This window comes from Lactuca virosa, chromosome 5 (genome assembly GCF_052849685.1).
Source record: "Lactuca virosa cultivar CGN04683 chromosome 5, Lactuca_virosa_CGN04683_v6, whole genome shotgun sequence".
NCBI lineage: Eukaryota > Viridiplantae > Streptophyta > Magnoliopsida > Asterales > Asteraceae > Lactuca > Lactuca virosa.
This window is the reverse complement of record NC_136430.1, coordinates 273,176,057-273,195,353: the sequence shown is the minus strand read 5'-3', so window position 1 is coordinate 273,195,353 and position 19,297 is coordinate 273,176,057.

Here is a 19,297-nt window from a genome sequence, read left to right as displayed (position 1 = left end):
CCATAACTATAATTGGTATGTACTTGAATTGATAGCAGCACAGTCCTTTTGGGTTGCCCTCAACCTAGCAACTGGACAAGGAAATTATGAAAGGAGAGATATTAATTTATAAGATTAATGAATTAATATAAATGATTTATTAATATGTTAAAAGATTAATATATTAATTATAAATCATTATGTTTAATTAATAGTTAGCCAGAAATTAATCAGAATTAATTTTGGGGTTAAAAGAATTAATTATAAAGTGCAGGGACTAGTTTGCAATTAACTAATAGTTGAGTGGAAGGTTCCAGAACCCCCTTGGAAGGAGGTGGACGAAATTCTTAGGGGAAACCCTAGAGATTTCGTCCAAGGGGTCCAAATAAGGCCTTTGGATCTTGCTTAGGCCCTAAGCAAAGGATAACTAGGGTTTTCCCTAAACCCTAGATCCCTCAGCTATTTAAGGAGCCTCCTGGCTCACATTTGAGGTCACTGATTTCTTTGGAAGAAACCCTAAGGCCGAAATTGCATACTCTCTCCATCCTCTCTCCTCCAAGTTTCCTTCTTGCTAGTTCTTGGGTGTGATTCCATTAGAGGCATTACATTTGTGGTGCTAAGCTTCCAAGAAGATCAAGATCAAGATCAAGAGGATTATCAATTGTTTGCTATAACAATTGAAAGGTATGTAACTCCTAAACCCTAGTTTGTTAATTTTGAAATTAGCCTCTCTCCTCTAGGGTTCTTGTTTTGTAATTCAAAGTTATATGTTCAATAGTTAAAACATAGATCCAAAGTAGGTTGCATGTGAACTTAGGAATTGTTTTCTAGTTTATTTGTTTTACCTAAAACCCATCAGTGGCATCAAAGCCATTGTTTGTTTTAAATTGAATTGCTATAATTGTTGAATTGCAAATTAGGGTTTATAGCTATTAAACCCTAAAGGCCAAATTTTCGATTTCTAGGGTTTTAGATAAAAGGGTTTTTTCGAAAACCCTAGCCTCCAAAGAACCCTAATCGAAATTAAGGTTAGGGTTTTGAAAACCCTAGCCTCCTCCCTTGTAAATTTCGAAATTGCTAGAATTTTTAGGGTTTCTTGTTTTGGATAATTGTTACTTAATTAGATTAATTGGATAATTATCCTTACCCTATTTTCGAAATTTAGAGGGATAAGGATTAGGATTAAATTAATTGATTAATTTAATTAGATAATCCTTACAAGATTTAATATTTTGATTAATAGTTAATTAAAAGATAAATATTAAATCTAGTTAATTGGTTTATTTAAATTTAAATTTAATAGTTTGAATTTCGAAATTTATATAAACCTTTAAAGTTTTAAAATGTTTTAAAACACACCCTATATATGTATTATGATTAAAAGTTTAATATTATATATGTATAAGAATATGGTCAGTCAAATCGCTAGTATGTCTCATTCACGAAGCTAATCTATAAGGGGGGTATAAGGAAACTGCCTATAAAATGGTAGTTGAATGGGTGTCCACTCTCACCCACCGCTTCCTTGATTAGTGGAGGGTCGTTAGCAGAACGGATTTGATAGGACAACTACTTCTCATTAAAAGTATAATGACATTAAAGAAAGTACTAGAACATTATTTTTAAAATCTCAACTCTAGTTACTTTAGGAAAAATGTGAAAAGTATGCTAATCCATGAAATTGAGCATTATGCTTTATTGGTCGTTAGTGGAGCGTGTGTGGTTAACCAGCACACTAAAGGGCACTAATAAAAAGTAGTAGTGGGTATCTCATAGTTGTCATTTTGATGGAGCGTGTGTGGTTTACCAGCGCATCAATAGTTAATGATAAAGACAATGAGGTTACCAAGCACATTTGCATGGTTATTCACATCTTGTTTGTGATCCTCGGCATCCCAGTCACAAATAGAAGAGCATAATCTGAGGTTAAAACATGCCATTGAATAGTTTCAATGTATCTCAAAAGAATTAGGAATTTCACTTCGTTTGTTTCGTCTAATGGTGGAATTGGTGAATCGTCATTCACCTACCTTTTATGAAATTTACACTTGGATCTCGGCATCCCATTTCTAAGTTGTGAATCTTCATAGTTGGATCCTAACCTTGATATTTTATCTTTGGGTTATTATATTGAGGTATCTTGAAATCTAACTAAAACTTTCTTTCTTTTCAGATGTCTACTCCTGGAAACACTTCTGCTTCATCCTCCTCCAACCAGAACTTCTCTTTGCTCAATATCTGCTCCAAAGTCGTTATGGATGGCTCAAACTATAACGATTGGATGCGCAACATCAAGATGGCTCTTCGTTTTGAGAACAAAGAATATGTTCTTGAAAAGGAGCTCAAAGAGCTTGATGAGTCTGAAGCCACTCCTGAAGATCTTGCTGCCTACAAGAAACATTACGATGATGCTACCAAAGTGGCGTGCATCATGGTGGCAACCATGTCCCCAGAACTGCAGAGGTACTATGAGGACTACTGGCCTTTTGAGATGAACAAGGACCTTATGGAAAAGTACCATAAGCGAGCTCGTCAAGAAAAGTTTGAAGTAGTCAAGTCACTCATGGCTTGCAAGATGAAAGAAGGGGAATCGGTTGTGTCACATGTGCAAAGAATGCAACGCTACATAGAGCGTTTGGTCAAGATCAACATTCACTTTGATGAGGAATTGGCCATTGACATGGTCTTGAACTCACTACCTGATTGTTATGGTCAGTTTATTCTAACTTACCATTTGAACAATACTGAGCAGACCTTGGCCCAATTGCACAACTTGTTGCAGACAGCTGAGGCAGGAATGAAGGGTAAAAGTATACCCTCCACGCCTACAAGTGCCCCTGTGTTGGCTATTGGACAGGGAAAGGGGAAAAAGAGGAAAGGTCCTCCCAAGCAAAACTGGAAGAGCAAGGCTCAAGTTGGGTCGTCTAGTAATGGCCCAAAGGCTAAGCCCAATGGTTCCACTCCCCATGTTTCTGATCCAAAAGAGGCCGTTTGCTTTTACTGCAATCAAAAGGGGCATTGGAAGAGATCTTGCCCACAATATCTGCAAGATATCAAGGATGGCAAAGTGAAGCCATCTTCGGCAGGTATTTACACTATTTCTGTTAATAACTCATTATCTTCTCGTTCATGGGTCCTTGATACAGGATGTGGTTTTCATATCTGTTCTGATTTGCAGGGACTAAAGGAAAGTGAGGAGATAGAGCGAGGAAGGATAAACTTGATCATGGGAAACAGAAAGTCTTCACCAGTGACCAAGATCAGAGTTTATCAGCTTCTGCTTAGCAATGATGTTAGATTAGATTTAATAAATTGTTGCTATTCGTCTGAGATGACGAGAAACATTATTTCATTTCATGCATTGTTCAGACAAGGTTTCAAATATTCTTTTAATGATTTGAATGGTTCAATTTCTGTTTATAAGAATGGTGTTTTTATGTTTGAAGCTTTACCTTGTGATGGTGTGTATGAAACAGTGACTTGTGTTGATAGCTTAGGAAATAGTGTACTTAATATTGACTTGTCTAATAGTGTAGACAAGGCATGCTTGTGGCATTGTCGTCTTGGACACATTAACAAGAAACGTATAGCCCAACTCCAAAAGGATGGAGTGTTGGAATCATTTGACCTAAAATCAGATGATATGTGTGAATCTTGTCTTTTGGGAAAGATGACAAAATCACCATTCACAGGGTCTTGTGAAAGAGGTGAAGGTCTGTTGGATCTCATACACACAGATGTGTGTGGGTCCTTCAGATCAACTACAAGAGATGCTAATCGATTCTATGTGACTTTCACTGACGATTATAGCAGATATGGATATATCTACTTGATCAAGCATAAGTCAGAAACTTTTGAAAAGTTCAAAGAGTTTAAGCATGAAGTCGAAAATCAATTGGGCAGAAAAATAAAGATACTTAGATCCGATAGAGGCGGGGAGTATCTTAGTATCGAGTTTAACGACTATCTGAAAGAATGTGGGATAGTCTCACAATTGACTCCTCCTAGGACACCACAGTTAAATGGTGTAGCTGAGAGGCGTAATCGAACCTTGTTAGACATGGTTCGTTCTATGATGAGTCGGGCTTCGCTTCCCATTCACTTCTGGGGGTATGCCTTAGAGACAGCCGCCCACATCCTCAATCTTGTCCCTACAAAGAAGGTTGTCAAAACACCTCACGAAATGTGGACAGGGAAAGTTCCCTCGTTAGCACATATTAAAGTCTGGGGTTGTGAAGCTTTCGTAAGACGAGAGACTCACGACAAGCTAGCAGCTAGAAGTGAGAAATGTGTTTTCATTGGTTACCCAAAGCAGTCTTTTGGATATTTGTTCTACAGGCCTAGTGAGAACGTGGTCTTTGTAGCACGAAGAGGAGTCTTTCTTGAAAGAGAGCTCATATTCAAAGAGGACAGTGGGAGCATTATTGACCTTGAAGAAATTCAAGAGTCAGCCAATGAAGGAACCTTAGATGACACTAGCACTCAACTAGAGGAAACAGTTCATGTTGAACCAATCGATAACTCATTACCTCTTAGAAGATCCACTAGGGTGAGTGTGCCACCTGAGTTGTATGGTTTTCATATTACTTCAGATGGTGGCACATTCATAAGTGACAGAACACTGGTAAACTTAGATGAACCAGTCACTTATAAGGAAGCAATGGCAGGCCCAAAGGCTTCCAAGTGGAAAGAGGCAATGGACAGCGAGATTAAGTCCATGTATGACAACCAAGTTTGGAATTTGGTTGATAGTGCACCAGGTCGTAAGACAGTTGGGTGCAAACGGATCTTCAAGAAGAAGACATACATGGATGGAAATGTGCACACATTCAAGGCTCGACTGGTTGCAAAAGGTTTCACTCAAACCCCAGGGGTTGACTATGATGAGACCTTCTCGCCAGTGGCTAAGATTAAATCTATTAGGATATTGCTCGCCATAGCTGCCTTTCATGATTATGAAATCTGGCAGATGGATGTCAAAACTGCTTTCCTTAATGGGAAGTTGGCTGAAGATGTTTACATGAGTCAGCCAGAGGGTTTTGTTGATGCAAAGTTCCCCAATAGAGTGTGCAAGCTTGAGAAATCCATTTATGGATTGAAACAAGCATCTCGCAGTTGGAATCTTTGCTTCCATGAGAAAGTCAAAGAGTTTGGTTTCTCTAGAAGTGAAGATGAGTTCTGTGTGTATATCAAGGCTAGTGGGAGTATAGTAACTTTTCTGGTGTTGTATGTCGATGACATATTACTCATTGGTAACGACGTTCCAACCTTGAAAGAAGTCAAGTCTTGGCTTGGAAAGTGTTTTGCCATGAAAGACCTTGGAGAAGCTGCCTATATTCTTGGGATTAGAATATTGAGAGATAGAAAGAAGAGACTAATTGGACTTAGTCAGAGCACATACTTGGATAAGGTATTAAGAGGTTTAGTATGGAAAATTCCAAGAAGGGAGAGCTACCTATCCAGAGCAATACCAAATTGAGTAAGACTCAATGCCCGAGTACAGATGTTGAAATAGATGACATGAGTCGTGTACCTTATGCTTCCGCTGTCGGATCGATCATGTACGCTATGACATGTACTCGCCCTGATGTGGCATTTGCTTTGAGCATGGTCAGTCGCTATCAGGGAAACCCAGGTAGAGCTCATTGGATAGCAGTTAAGAATATACTCAAGTATTTGCGAAGGACAAAGGACTGGGTCCTTGTGCTTGGTGGCAGTGATACTTTGAGAGTAGATGGTTACAGTGATGCCAGCTTTCAGACGGATAGAGATAACTTCCGTTCTCAGTCGGACTGGGTGTTTTTACTGAATGGAGGAGCAATTACTTGGAAGAGTTCCAAGCAAAATACGGTGGCTGATTCTACTTGTGAATCAGAGTACATAGCAGCAAGTGAAGCGTCGAAAGAAGCAGCTTGGTTGAGGAACTTCATCGGGGATCTCGGAGTTGTTCCAACCATCCAGGAGCCTATGGAACTGTTATGCGATAATGAAGGAGCGGTTGCCTTGACAAAGGAACCGAGAGATCATGGTAAGACCAGACATATCGACAGAAAGTACCATTTCATCAGACATAGAGTTGAAGAAGGCCATCTTATAGTAAAGAGGGTGTCATCTGAAGATAACCCAGTAGATCCCCTCACAAAGGGTCTGAGTAGGGCTAAGCATATTCAGCATGCTCGGAGCATAGGACTGAAAGATGATATTAGTTTTAGTAGTTAGATTAGTTTTATTCTGAAACTTGTAACAAAGTAAATGTAATTGACTTTTGGTGATTAAATAATAAAGTATTATTTATAAGTTTGGTTTCTGCCTTTTGTCAATTGTTTATTATTGTGTTTCATTTTTGCATGTTTTACTTCCCGAATAATAAGATTATTCAAACTCCACAGTCACTCATACTTTTGGAAGTAAGTAGTGAATTAAGACTGTCATGAACTGGATTGTAGATTGTCTAAGGATAGACATGGCAATAGAATTGCTGCAACGTTCATGAGTACTCAGAAATTGAGATTTGAGTACTGGATAAACCCTCGCTCAGAGTATCACTTCATGGAATTCATCACGAGTAATACTGAGACGATAATATCTTATAATCTTGAAACGAAGATATATGAGTTGCAATTTACAAGTCGGTCATGCATTGGTGATACGAAAACGCATCAGTAACTTGGTGTTATAAAACGTATTGTCATGTATAATTTGATGAGTAAAAGATACAAGCATATGAGTCAACGTTTATTCGTTCCTTTTGCCCTAATAGGAAAAGCGATATCTGTGGGCCCCTCGATGATTTGGTGTTGACTTATGTGCTGGGCCCAGCCAGGACTAGATTGATGTGTTCGATTAGAAGTCCTACATCATCACAAATCAGAAATCGGGAAACATAGATTCTGGACAAAGAGATTAATTACATCCCATGTCTTTTGTCTAGGGATATCTGGCAGAACGAAGGATTATATGATCACTTATCTTAGGACACGTAACTGACTGGGTCAGATTTCGGCAGCAGCTTTTTGGAAGCTATAATTTGCTGGACAAATTTAGAAGGCATACTAGCAATTATAGTTACAAACTTATCCAAGTGGGAGATTGTTGGATTAGGTGTCTAAGCCCATAACTATAATTGGTATGTACTTGAATTGATAGCAGCACAGTCCTTTTGGGTTGCCCTCAACCTAGCAACCGGACAAGGAAATTATGAAAGGAGAGATATTAATTTATAAGATTAATGAATTAATATAAATGATTTATTAATATGTTAAAAGATTAATATATTAATTATAAATCATTATGTTTAATTAATAGTTAGCCAGAAATTAATCAGAATTAATTTTGGGGTTAAAAGAATTAATTATAAAGTGCAGGGACTAGTTTGCAATTAACTAATAGTTGAGTGGAAGGTTCCAGAACCCCCTTGGAAGGAGGTGGACGAAATTCTTAGGGGAAACCCTAGAGATTTCGTCCAAGGGGTCCAAATAAGGCCTTTGGATCTTGCTTAGGCCCTAAGCAAAGGATAACTAGGGTTTTCCCTAAACCCTAGATCCCTCAGCTATTTAAGGAGCCTCCTGGCTCACATTTGAGGTCACTGATTTCTTTGGAAGAAACCCTAAGGCCGAAATTGCATACTCTCTCCATCATCTCTCCTCCAAGTTTCCTTCTTGTTAGTTCTTGGGTGTGATTCCATTAGAGGCATTACATTTGTGGTGCTAAGCTTCCAAGAAGATCAAGATCAAGATCAAGAGGATTATCAATTGTTTGCTATAACAATTGAAAGGTATGTAACTCCTAAACCCTAGTTTGTTAATTTCGAAATTAGCCTCTCTCCTCTAGGGTTCTTGTTTTGTAATTCAAAATTATATGTTCAATAGTTAAAACATAGATCCAAAGTAGGTTGCATGTGAACTTAGGAATTGTTTTCTAGTTTATTTGTTTTACCTAAAACTCATCACATGGAACAAACACCATTTCTTCAATCATTGAGTTCTGATTGCATCATATTAACATGTTACTTTGATGGCTTTTATATCCTTGCAATATGCTTATTATTAAGATTTTTAAATATGAAAACAAGAGAGAGCATCTATTAAAGTAAGATTTGATATTTTTTTATTTACTTACATTTTCATTATAAAGCCCTAGAAGATACCGTACAAAAAAGACAAAGGAGTTTAAACCTTATTAATTACACATCACTGGTTTGTTTCAGTTACCATCTTCCTATGTACCTCTCATCGATTTTTGTGTATAATTATTTTTAATCCCCCATCGATTTTTGTTTTATTGTTGTGCTTTACTGGTTTTTGCTTTTGATTTCCATTGACTTGCAATAACAGACGAAGATATGACCAAGTTTTGAGAAGAAAAGTTTGACTTGCAACACTAGGATTCTTGTTTATGCATAATCTAATTTAAAACCACTTCGGTCTGTTCTCTTTCTTCATTGTAGTGTATTGTAATTGTTGCAGGTTTTGTGATAAGGTAGCATTCAAGTTAGCAAATGTAGAATCCGAAAACAAGGTACCAAGTCCAGTTCCCTTCAATTGCAATTCTGGATAATTTTGATGAAACACTTCGGTGGTACTTTAATTTCTACATTGTTGACATGTAACAAAAGGTTCCGGCTGGTTTGATGTTGAAATGTAAGTTTTTTTATGCACTACTACTTTTTTGAGACTTATTCCAAACTTGATGTTACCTTTAGTGATGTTCTGTAACTAAACCTGAAAGTAGCAGTGCCCAGTTGGCATTTTATTGGTCTTGTTATTGATCACTGAATTGAATATCCATTTTACAATTACTCTTTAATTCATTGTTTATTTTGATGTTGTTGGGGATGTAGGTTAACAAAAACTAACTATCGTTTCACCCCATCTATATATGTTATGAAGATTACATATCTAATTTCTATAGGCAATAACATCTGTCGATTGTCGTTGATAATAGTTGTTTGTTTTCATTATCGTTTAACAAACTTTAAGCCAAAACCTTAATTTGTGCTCCAAGAATTCTTAAATACGATATGGTAATTTGTTTTATGTGTTTGTTGAAAATAGTTTGATTCAATTCATTGGGAACGTTTTGTATTTGACTTTTGAGAACTAACGTATTGTAGAATCTCTATATTGTTTAAATGTGATATAATTATGTAGACTATTTTGCTGAATAGTTTGCTCATGTCCGGTGGCAGATCCAAAAAAACGTTTAGGGGTAGCACACTTTTTTTCATGTAAGACATAAAAATGGATCTTTTAAACTCAAAGGTAAAACCAGAAAAACTTCAGTTTTAGAGGTTGGATTTTAACCATTTACAATCCTTAATTGTTCAAGCTCATCAAACACCATTTTCAATTACCATTATGGTTTATGTTACTAGAAATAAGATGTTATCATAACTAACAAATAATAAGAGAAAATAAATAGCATTGAAAACATACACAATACCAATATATATTAATAATAAGAGGAAACTATTTTGACATTAGTGGAGTGGTTTATATTTGAATACTTAATGGTTTCAGTATTATCTTGCCTTAATTGTATATTAGTAAAAAAGTATAAATGTAAACTTAACAAAAACATTTATATGAAATGAGAATTAAAGACAACTAGAAACGACATATAGGGGAGGTAGGTAGCTACCAATGAGATAAAGAAAAAAAAATGAAAATGTAATTTTTAAAATAAAAGTAGGTAGATTTAGACAAAATTGCAAAAATGGTCCATGTGGTTGTTAAAATTCTGCAGTTTTGGTCCAAAAAAGTTTAGTGGTGCACAAATAGTCCAATTTTGGATCTTTTTAGTGATTTTGATCCCTATACACTTGAAATTACTTTTATACCCTTATAATTTATTTTTCCTTTTTTTATTGCTGTAATACTTTAATTAGTTTAATTTATATATTTTTTTCATCATAAAACAAAATAAATAAATAAATAAATAACCCACTACTCTTCCATCTTTATCATAAAACCCAATCATCACCAACTTCACCTCCATAACCGGTGCAACCCTCTTTTGTCCGGAACCACCATCGTCGGCTGCCATTTCGCCTGAAACTACCTCCGGTGCCCACCATTTTCCCCGGAAAAACGTAGGAGACTTCTTTGGAATATTATATTTCACCGGAAATCATAAAAAGGCAGCGTGTGTTTCATCCAAAACCAAGACATCCGGCGAACACCAAAACTCCGGCGAGCACCTGAACTCCAACACAGCCCCTATAATCGTCATCTTCCTTTTCTTCTTCTTCTTCTTCTTCTTCTTTCTGTTCTCCTGTTCCATTTTCTGACGACGAACACCAAAACTCCGTCGTCATTGTCAACTACCAGGATCTTCGTCACTTCTCCCTCATCTACTATTCTCCTCTGGTTCTCATTCTCCTATATCTTATGACCACTCTTCGAAACATGGCTTCTAATGGACGACAATGGTGGAGCTTCTCTAAAATCATGCTCTTTAAAGCCACCGTCAACATCATCCACCATTGGAGCTTCTTCCAAGTCCTCTTGAACTTGTTTCTGAAAATTAGGGCTTGTGTATGTCTGTTCTTCTCTTCCTCTATTGGGGGCTCCGTCTCGTTCACCTTCTCAGGTTAATTTCCGGTGCTCTACTGTGTTTGATTGAACTTCTGCACAATGGATCTGACCACCACCATCGTTGTCACATACCATCACCATTTGTCACCACAAGGAAACCCTAGCCCTAAAAAATGTAGATTGGAACCACCGATGAAGGAAGAAGGTTTCCGTTGGTGGTGTTTTCTGGAGATGAAGAAAGAAGGATGGTTCCGGTTGTGGTGTTTTCTGGTTACCGTGATGAGAATAGTGATGTTCGAGGAGGAAAATGGGTGGTCCATCGGTGGTTCATAGTTAAATTTTTGGAAGCCATCTTCAAAATCCCTAAATCAAAACTGAGTGGTGGTGTTTGGAGAATGGCTACCGAGAGAGAGAGAGAGAGAGAGAGAGAGAGAGAGAGAGAGAGAGAGAGAGTAGTGTTACTTTATTTTTATTTTTTTAATTTATTTTTTAATTAAAATAGTAATAAAAAATTAAAAATAAATAAAAAAGAATTATCAAAGGGCATATTCGTCATTTCATGTTGGGTCTGGACCAAAAACACATAACAATTCCAACTATAGAGACCAAAACCGCATAAGATATTCGAAATTGGACCACTGATGCACCACCAAACTTTTTTAGACCAGAACTGCAGAATTTTGACAACCACAGGGACCATTTTTGCAATTTTGTCGTAGATTTAAGTAAAAGTATTGGATAGGGGTATCACATCAACAATTTTAGTTGTAGAAAAATAACACCTTAAATTAAAATGATTTCTTTTTTTCCAAAACTTTTACACTACTTAGCCTTTTTTGATGGGTGGCTAGTGCTATCCCATGCTATAACATAGCTCCGCCAAAGCTCATGTATTAGATGGTGTTTGTTCTTTAAAAGGGAAAATGTCTTCTGTATTTTTTTTTCATAATAAAATGTATACCAAAAGTATTTTTCCATGTCTTTAGTTTTCATAAAAATAATTGTTTGTTAAGTTTTCATAAAAAAAGACCGGAGATGTTGGTGGTTGTAGAGGCGGCGATTTTGATGTTGGTGGTGATGGAGATGGCGGAAGGGGTGATGGGGGCGGAGGTGTTGATGATGGCGGCGGTGGCGGCAGTTGTGGATGTTGTGGCAGTCCAAAAAGTTTTCGACTCGTAAAAATGGTCCTTATTTGAGGGTTTTACTGTGGATTTTGTCCCATCTTGTCTTTTTTTTCATTTGGGATGGTTGCATTCTTTCTGGTCTGTAATGACTTCTTTAAGTTAGGTTACACCTCAAATATTATGAATCCAAATCCATAAAGAAAGGGTTGAATTGAAATTTATTGCAGAAAACCAAACCAAAATTTAGATATTTTCATATTGACGAATCGGGATCTATGAATACATGAAGGAGCATCGAATGTCAACTATGGTATACGTCATCGGAAACCTACATCTCGGTATTCATAAATCAAAAATTGAACTAGATGGCGTAGATGGGATATGACTCTCTCTCTCTCTCTCTCTCAATAGCCTCCCAATTTGACGTTTAATATCTTCAATTCAATGGCGAGCACATATGGCATGTTTATGTTAGACAGTCGCCTGACATTGAGTACATTCTTATTGAGGCTGTGTGTATAATGAAAAACCAGCCAGCAATAAATATCTTGAAATTTTTAACGTATCCTTTTTTGTTAAAATGGATAAGATGTTGTCTCTGTTGCTTTCTCGGTGTATTGAATTTCACGAAGTCGGTGTTACGGTTTTTCCCTAAGAGACCGGTATTTGTCGAGCCATCTGAAGGTTATCTTCAAGACATGTATGTAGAAATATTTGGAGAGGTGCAATTTGATCCTTAGGTCCATGGTGCGGTGCAAAATGATCCTTAGGTGAGGTGTAGTATCACTACTACATATAGGCACATATAAAACTCGATTTTTGAAGAAACCGAGTTATATTGTGCAAAAACAAGGTTTATTGAAAGGGAAGGTCATATGACCCTGTTGAACCGGGTCTTATTTTATAACTAAAGAGCTCGTTTCTATTGATATAACCGGGTCTTTTAGCGTACATTAATATAACCCGTTTTTTAGAGCAAAATCGTATTTTATGAAAGGCTAGACACGAATTACATGACCTTCATGTTGGTGATTTTAGTGTCACCATGTCATTTTAAGTAACTGGAACCAACATGTGAGCTAAGGGACTTCATGATTTGTACTCTAATATATGTATGGGGTTGTGCGGAGTGCACGCATGTATAAAATCGAATTAGAAGCCGGTTCGACAACTAGTCGGGGGTCCGGGGGCAGCGCCCCCGGGTCCGGGGTTTCCAAAGAGGCAGCGCCCCTAGCGGGGTCCAAGGGGCAGAGCCCCTGGCTGGGGTCCCGCTAAATCCTCATTAAATCCGGATTAACATTACTTGCTTCCAAAACAACTAATGACGGTCCAACCCTAATGAAACCCTAATCGTGTTTAGTATATAAACAACTCTTCTTCTACAGAAGAGGGGGACGATCTTAAGCTCTCGTATTTCATCACACTTTCACAGAATCCTCTAGCATATTGGCTTACAATTTTTGTGCCTATAATCGTAAGTGTCCACTTGGATTATCCTAGGCTGAATTTCTTGTAACTCAGGCATAGAGTAGAAATATCAGTTCAGTATCTAGATCTCCACTACAAACCCTATTTTTCCCAACACCTCATAGAACCCGTTTTGCAACCACCGGGACTTTTTTAAACTTCACAATTACCACCAAAAAGCCAATAAAATTACAGGAAAGATAAAATTATTTTAGAGGATAATTGCCTTTACTTCCTGGGATTACTTAGTTTATTGTAATCCACCATTAATGCACACATAATATCAGAAGAAGAAGAATAATGCATCTTACTCCATTAACACACAAGAAAACCAAAAACAGCTTGATATGTATCTTTAATCTAGTTAAGTGTTTGCTTTTAACAGCTTTACACTTCCTCTGCAATTCCACTCAATTAATGATAACATATGTAGACACAGGTTTAATGTTAATTTAAATGTAGAAAATCGAGATACACAATAGAATCCAGAAAGAGACTATAATCAATGTTGGATCAACCAGATCCATCACATTCTGAATACGAATGGTGTAAACCGTTGATATCAAGATGGGACAAAGATGCAAAATAAGGAAGATTGGAAGAGGGACTTGACTGTTTGTGAATGACTAGCAGATAAGATGATTGTTTTGGGGAGGCAGTATAAAGTCATGAAGTTATAGGGTAGATGATGATGAATTTTTGGCGGGAATAAGTGGAAGTAATCCCGCCTTTCTTCCAAAACTAAATTGCACGATATATATTAGTGGATAAAAGTTTTGGCATGATATAATATTAATGGAGTTTTTCACATTTAGATTTTCATATTACAAAACAAAATGAATGAATAATTTATTCTATTCTAAAAAACAAATCAAAATACTAATAAATCGTTATATTGCCTAATTGGTTTTATTAGTTTTTTTTTAACGTAAAACGAATTAAATGGAAACTTACTCGTAATATTTCAACGAGCACCCCGAGTTCGAACTCATTTACAATGCAAACCCAGCTCCTACAGGGATTTTCAAGAAAAAAATCTTACATGTGGCACCACAAGAGGTAATATAAGAGAATCGAACTCTCAATCTCACGCCTCACATGGGTATAAAACTGGATGCATCAACCCAGCTATGTTTGACATCACTTGTGTTTTATTAGTTTTTTTTGGAAACGGCAAACGATTTATTAGAAGCCTCACCACAATATTTCAATGGTGACCCCGAGTTCGAGCTCCTATACAGGGCAAACTCAGCCCCAAGGGGATTTCCAGGGAAAACTTCCCACACATGGGGCATAATTGCAAGAGACAAATTTAACAGGTTCAAAGATTTGAACTCCTGACCTCAAACTCACGTGGGTATCAAACTCGGTGCATCAATCCAGCTAGGCTAGGCATCACTTGCATGTGTTTTATTAGTTGATTCATTGTATTCTTTTATATCAATATAATAAGACAAATTTTATAAATGATCCATGTGGTTTCTAAAAAGTAGCACTTTTGAGATATCTTTAGAAAATGTTAAACCAAAAATCTATATAGTTTTAATTTTTTCATGGTTGGTCTCATGGTTTCATTTTGATACGAATTTAATATAAAATTACTATATTGTCCTTTATTAAATATTGTAATGGTTTTTATTAGTATAATTTAATTTAAAACTAATTAATGAATAACTCATCCCCTTTAAAACCCTTCCATCGTTCACACTCGAGATGTTTATCACGTCTCCTTCACGTTGAATCAGACCCACCACCCGTTGTCGCCCCCCTTTGTTATCACCTCCAACATTCTTCATTCCCTCCAACTTTCTTCATTATCTATGTTTCTCTAGCATAGATCAGTGAAGCGGCCATGTAGGGTTGAGCCTTATATCTAATTTGTTTGATGACAGTGGGTAGGTTTTGTCGATGGTGGTTTTTTGAGGCTGAAGGGAAGAACCACCATTTTTGCTTCCAGGGAAGGAGGAGGTGTGGTGCAGGGTTGGAATTCGGGAGCCTTACGAATCAGCTGGTTTGGATAAAGTGAGTAGTTAAGGGTTATTTGGAGCATCAGTTGTGCATTAGAAAGTCTCTTGCGGAGTGTTTACATTATAAATGTCATTTGTTCACAATTTGTTATTAGGGGTTTGGTTTCCAAGGTTGGGTTTTGGTTATGGAGTCTCGAGTCGTGAAGTTCATTGTGAATGTCTCTAGTGATTTGCCAGGTGGGGACACACCTGATCTGATGAAGGTGGGATGCAAATGTGAAAATTATTGGATTTCTCATCTTTACTCGTAGGAGCAGTGGTTGGTAAGGACGTGTCAGGGAGTCAAAGGTTTATTTAAGGTTCTTGGTACATCTTATAGATTTGGAATTGGAAGAAATTCGCGAATCGATGTATTGTGAGTACTTCATTCCGCGTGTTGGGCAATGATCATATTCAAAGGCAAGGGGTGGATTCAACGAGTGGATGAATATCAGTCCTGGATTATGGGTTATGAAGTTTAGATCTAATGGGTTCCCATTCTCAGGAAGCATATTGTTAGAGTTGATTCGGTGTTTGTAGTCTTGAGAGTCAGCGGGTCTGTGATTCTCACTAGAAGTTCGGTTTTATAGCCACACGTTTATAGAATATGTTGGTGTTGTTTTAGAAATCGTAACCAAGACAGATTTCGAGGATGAAATCTAATTTAAGTAGGGAGAATTATAACATCTTGTTTCCTACCATTTATGGGTCGTGGGTCGGAAGTCAGTTGTGTAAGGCTTTGGGCCTGAAGGAGGCAAAAGTTTAGTCCTTGTGGAAGGAGGTAATTTTAGTTAAGAGGTTTTACCCGTGAATTACGTTTCAGGCCAAAGGGTAAAACGAGAAAAGTCATAGGTCGGGTTCTTGCATGAAATATGGATTTTTATCGAGAAGTTTTTAGTCCAAGATATTTATATAATATTGTAGAGCTCTTCAATACCTTTTTTCGTGGATATAAAGAACGTCAAAAACGGAGTTGGAACGAAGAAGTTACGACCGTTTGAAGTTAGGCGATTTCTAGGTCAACCGCGTACGTAGGGCGTACTAGGGCATCCCTAGTACGTTGGGCGTACTCAACATGAACGTTGGGCGTACTAGGGCATCCCTAGTATGCTGGGAGTAAATTGGGTATGCAGGGCGTATGCAATCAGTGCCCAAACCTTATTTTTGTGGTTTGAGCTCTATTTAAGCTCCTTAACTTCCTTAAACCCACTCAATTCTCAGCCTCCACCTCTCCAACACCCTCTCTTGAAACCCTAACCCTATATTGATATTTGTGAGCAAAAAGAAGGTGTTTTTAAGTGTTTTGGAGTGTTCTTGCTGCACCTTGTAAAAGAAGGAACTCATGGAAGAAGTGTCGGTTGCATATGAGCTTGTAGATCCAGACTTTGTTCACCTTGATCTTTCATCTAAAGGTATAAAGTTTGAATCTTGATGATGATATTGTTAGATCTAGCTAGTTTTGAGTGTTATGAGCTTTTGGTCACTTTAAGTGCATAAAGTTTAGATCTTGAAAGTTTATAACCATGTAATAGATAAAGTTGGAAACTTTATCCATCTAAACATCATTTTGATTCAGATATGAAGATTATAGACTTGGACTTAATGGATCAGGTTGAAAATATGCATTTTTTGGGTCCCTTTGAGACTTAAAGACTAGATGTTGTTTGTTGGGACCATTCTAATGGGTAAAGTTGGAAACTTTATCCATTATGGAGCTATTATGAACCATGAAAATATGATATTGAGTGTTGTATGTAACCCATGCATGTGTTAGATGGTCTTAATGGGTTAAGAACATAGGGTTTTGGACATTAAGTACTTAATGGCCATGCAAGACCATAAAGTTGGAAACTTTATGGTCAAGGACATCATTTTGGGCTTGGATCTGGAAAACAAGCTTAAGATCTTAAGGATTAAGCTCTTAATGAGTTGGGTTGACAGCCAATTGCGTATGTTGGGCGTATTTTGGGTATTTTTGGATTGTGTTTGAGAACTGGTCATTTGGATGGATAGATGACGGTTAGAGTTGAGATTCGGAGTCAGGACCTCATCAGCTATTGATCAGATTGAGGGGTGAGTTTTCCTCACTGTACTTACGGGTCTAAGTCACCAAGGTCGGCCCATTGGATTGATATACTGGTTTACCATATGTTTCTATGCTGTAGTGATCTGTTAGATCTATATCCTAGTTTCTAGGGCGTTGCTATGCGGTAGTGATCTGTAGATCTGCATGTTCTTCTGTTGGCTGATTATATGTTTATCTATTATGTATATGTCGACATATTTTGGTTGGTGGTTGAGGCTTTACTGCTATGTGCGTGAGCCAACAGACCGGGGTCTAAGTCACCAAGGTCGGCCCATTGGATTGATATACTGGTTTACCATATGTTTCTATGCTGTAGTGATATGTTAGATCTGTATCCTAGTTTCTAGGGCGTTGCTATGCGGTAGTGATCTGTAGATCTGCATGTTCGTCTGTTGGATGATTATATGTTTATCTATTATGTATATGTCGACATATTTTGGTTGGTGGTTGAGGCTTTACTGCTATGTACATGAGCCAACAGACCGGGGGCATTCCAACCCAATGGTGATTGGGCCCGAGGGCATTACATCCCGAGGATGATTGGACATGTTGTATATTGGCATTCCAACCTGGAGTATTCCATCCCGAGGATGACTGGACCTGGAGGTTGAGTTGGCCTGGGGTATTCCAACCCAATGGTTGACTGGACCCGTTGTATATTGGCATTCCAACCTATGGTATTCCATCCCAAGGATCACTGGACCCGAAGGTTGACTGGGCCTGGGGTATTCCAACCTGATGGTTGATTGGACCCAACATGCTTAATTGTATATGTTATATGTTTGTGTGGTGGTACTTTAGGGGAACTCACTAAACTTCGTGCTTATAGTTTAAGTCTAGTGTTTCATGTACTTTAGATGATTGTGGCAAGGCGAAGGCGTGACCGTACACATCCTTGGTTTTACGACTGATTAGATATTGAGAGACTCTAATTTTAAATAATGTTTTGGAAAAAATGGTTTTGTAAACAATTTTTGTAGTAAATGAGTTGTTTTGAAAAGTTTAAATTTGTTGTCATTTTTGAGTTGTTACATAAAGGATTGAAATGGTTAATTACTTGATACTTTTTATCTCAAGTGCTCTGAAAGAGCAATTCGTAGGGTGGAAACTACAAGAATTACTTATGATAAATTGGGGAATCAATTAAAATGATCAATTGCTTAATATTAGGGTTCATTCTGAAACATCTATGGTGGTTCGAGCAGGGGCGGTCGACGTGGTGGTCCATAGGTCTCCGGAGATGACACTGGCTTTTAGGAGGATTTTGAGAGAAGATGGAAGCAGAGCAGATGAAGGTATTGCCGTCTTGATGATAGTCAAAGGTTTTTCTGGATTTGGATTTGATTTCCGGCGACATGGGGAAGCATAGAAAATGGAACGATCGACAAGTTTGTAGGTGCTAAAGAGTATCTTTGGTCGGAGATGACAGAAAGAGGGGAAGGCGAGTCGTATGTGGCGTTTCTAGAACGGAGTGCGAAAACGTGTGTGGCTCTTTTGGAAGAGAAACTTCAATGAAGTTCGGCGGTGGTAAGGATGTTGTCGTCGGTGAAGGTGATAATAGTATCACCAGTTTTAGGACATGATACGAGAGAGATAGAGAGACAGAGATGGAGGAAGAAGACGGTGGTTTGAGAAAGGGGATGGACCTTATTTATCTCTTTAATAATAAACAATAAATAAAAAAGAAATACATGTATAATACAAATATTTAAAAACTTAATAAGGGTATAATAGTCTTCCTAGATCAGATAAGGACCAAACGTGCAACAAAAACATACAATAGGAACCGTTCGAGTTAAAGAAAAAAATTTAAGGACCAAACGCACAAATTATGCCAAACCATAAGGATCATTCGTGTAATTTACTCTTAAATTTATATATAAAAGGACCTCATCTTGCTTTTTCAGTACCAAGTGGTTTTTTTTCCCTTCAAATTTTTATATACAAAAACAAATCACATATATTAATTATGATTATGATTCTCTATAACCCAACAGATTAACATAGTTTGTTTTGCTTGTAGTACAAACATGAATGTAATAGGATGAAATATAAAATAATGACAAAATAAAGATGTTAAATGAATATAAAAAGATAACC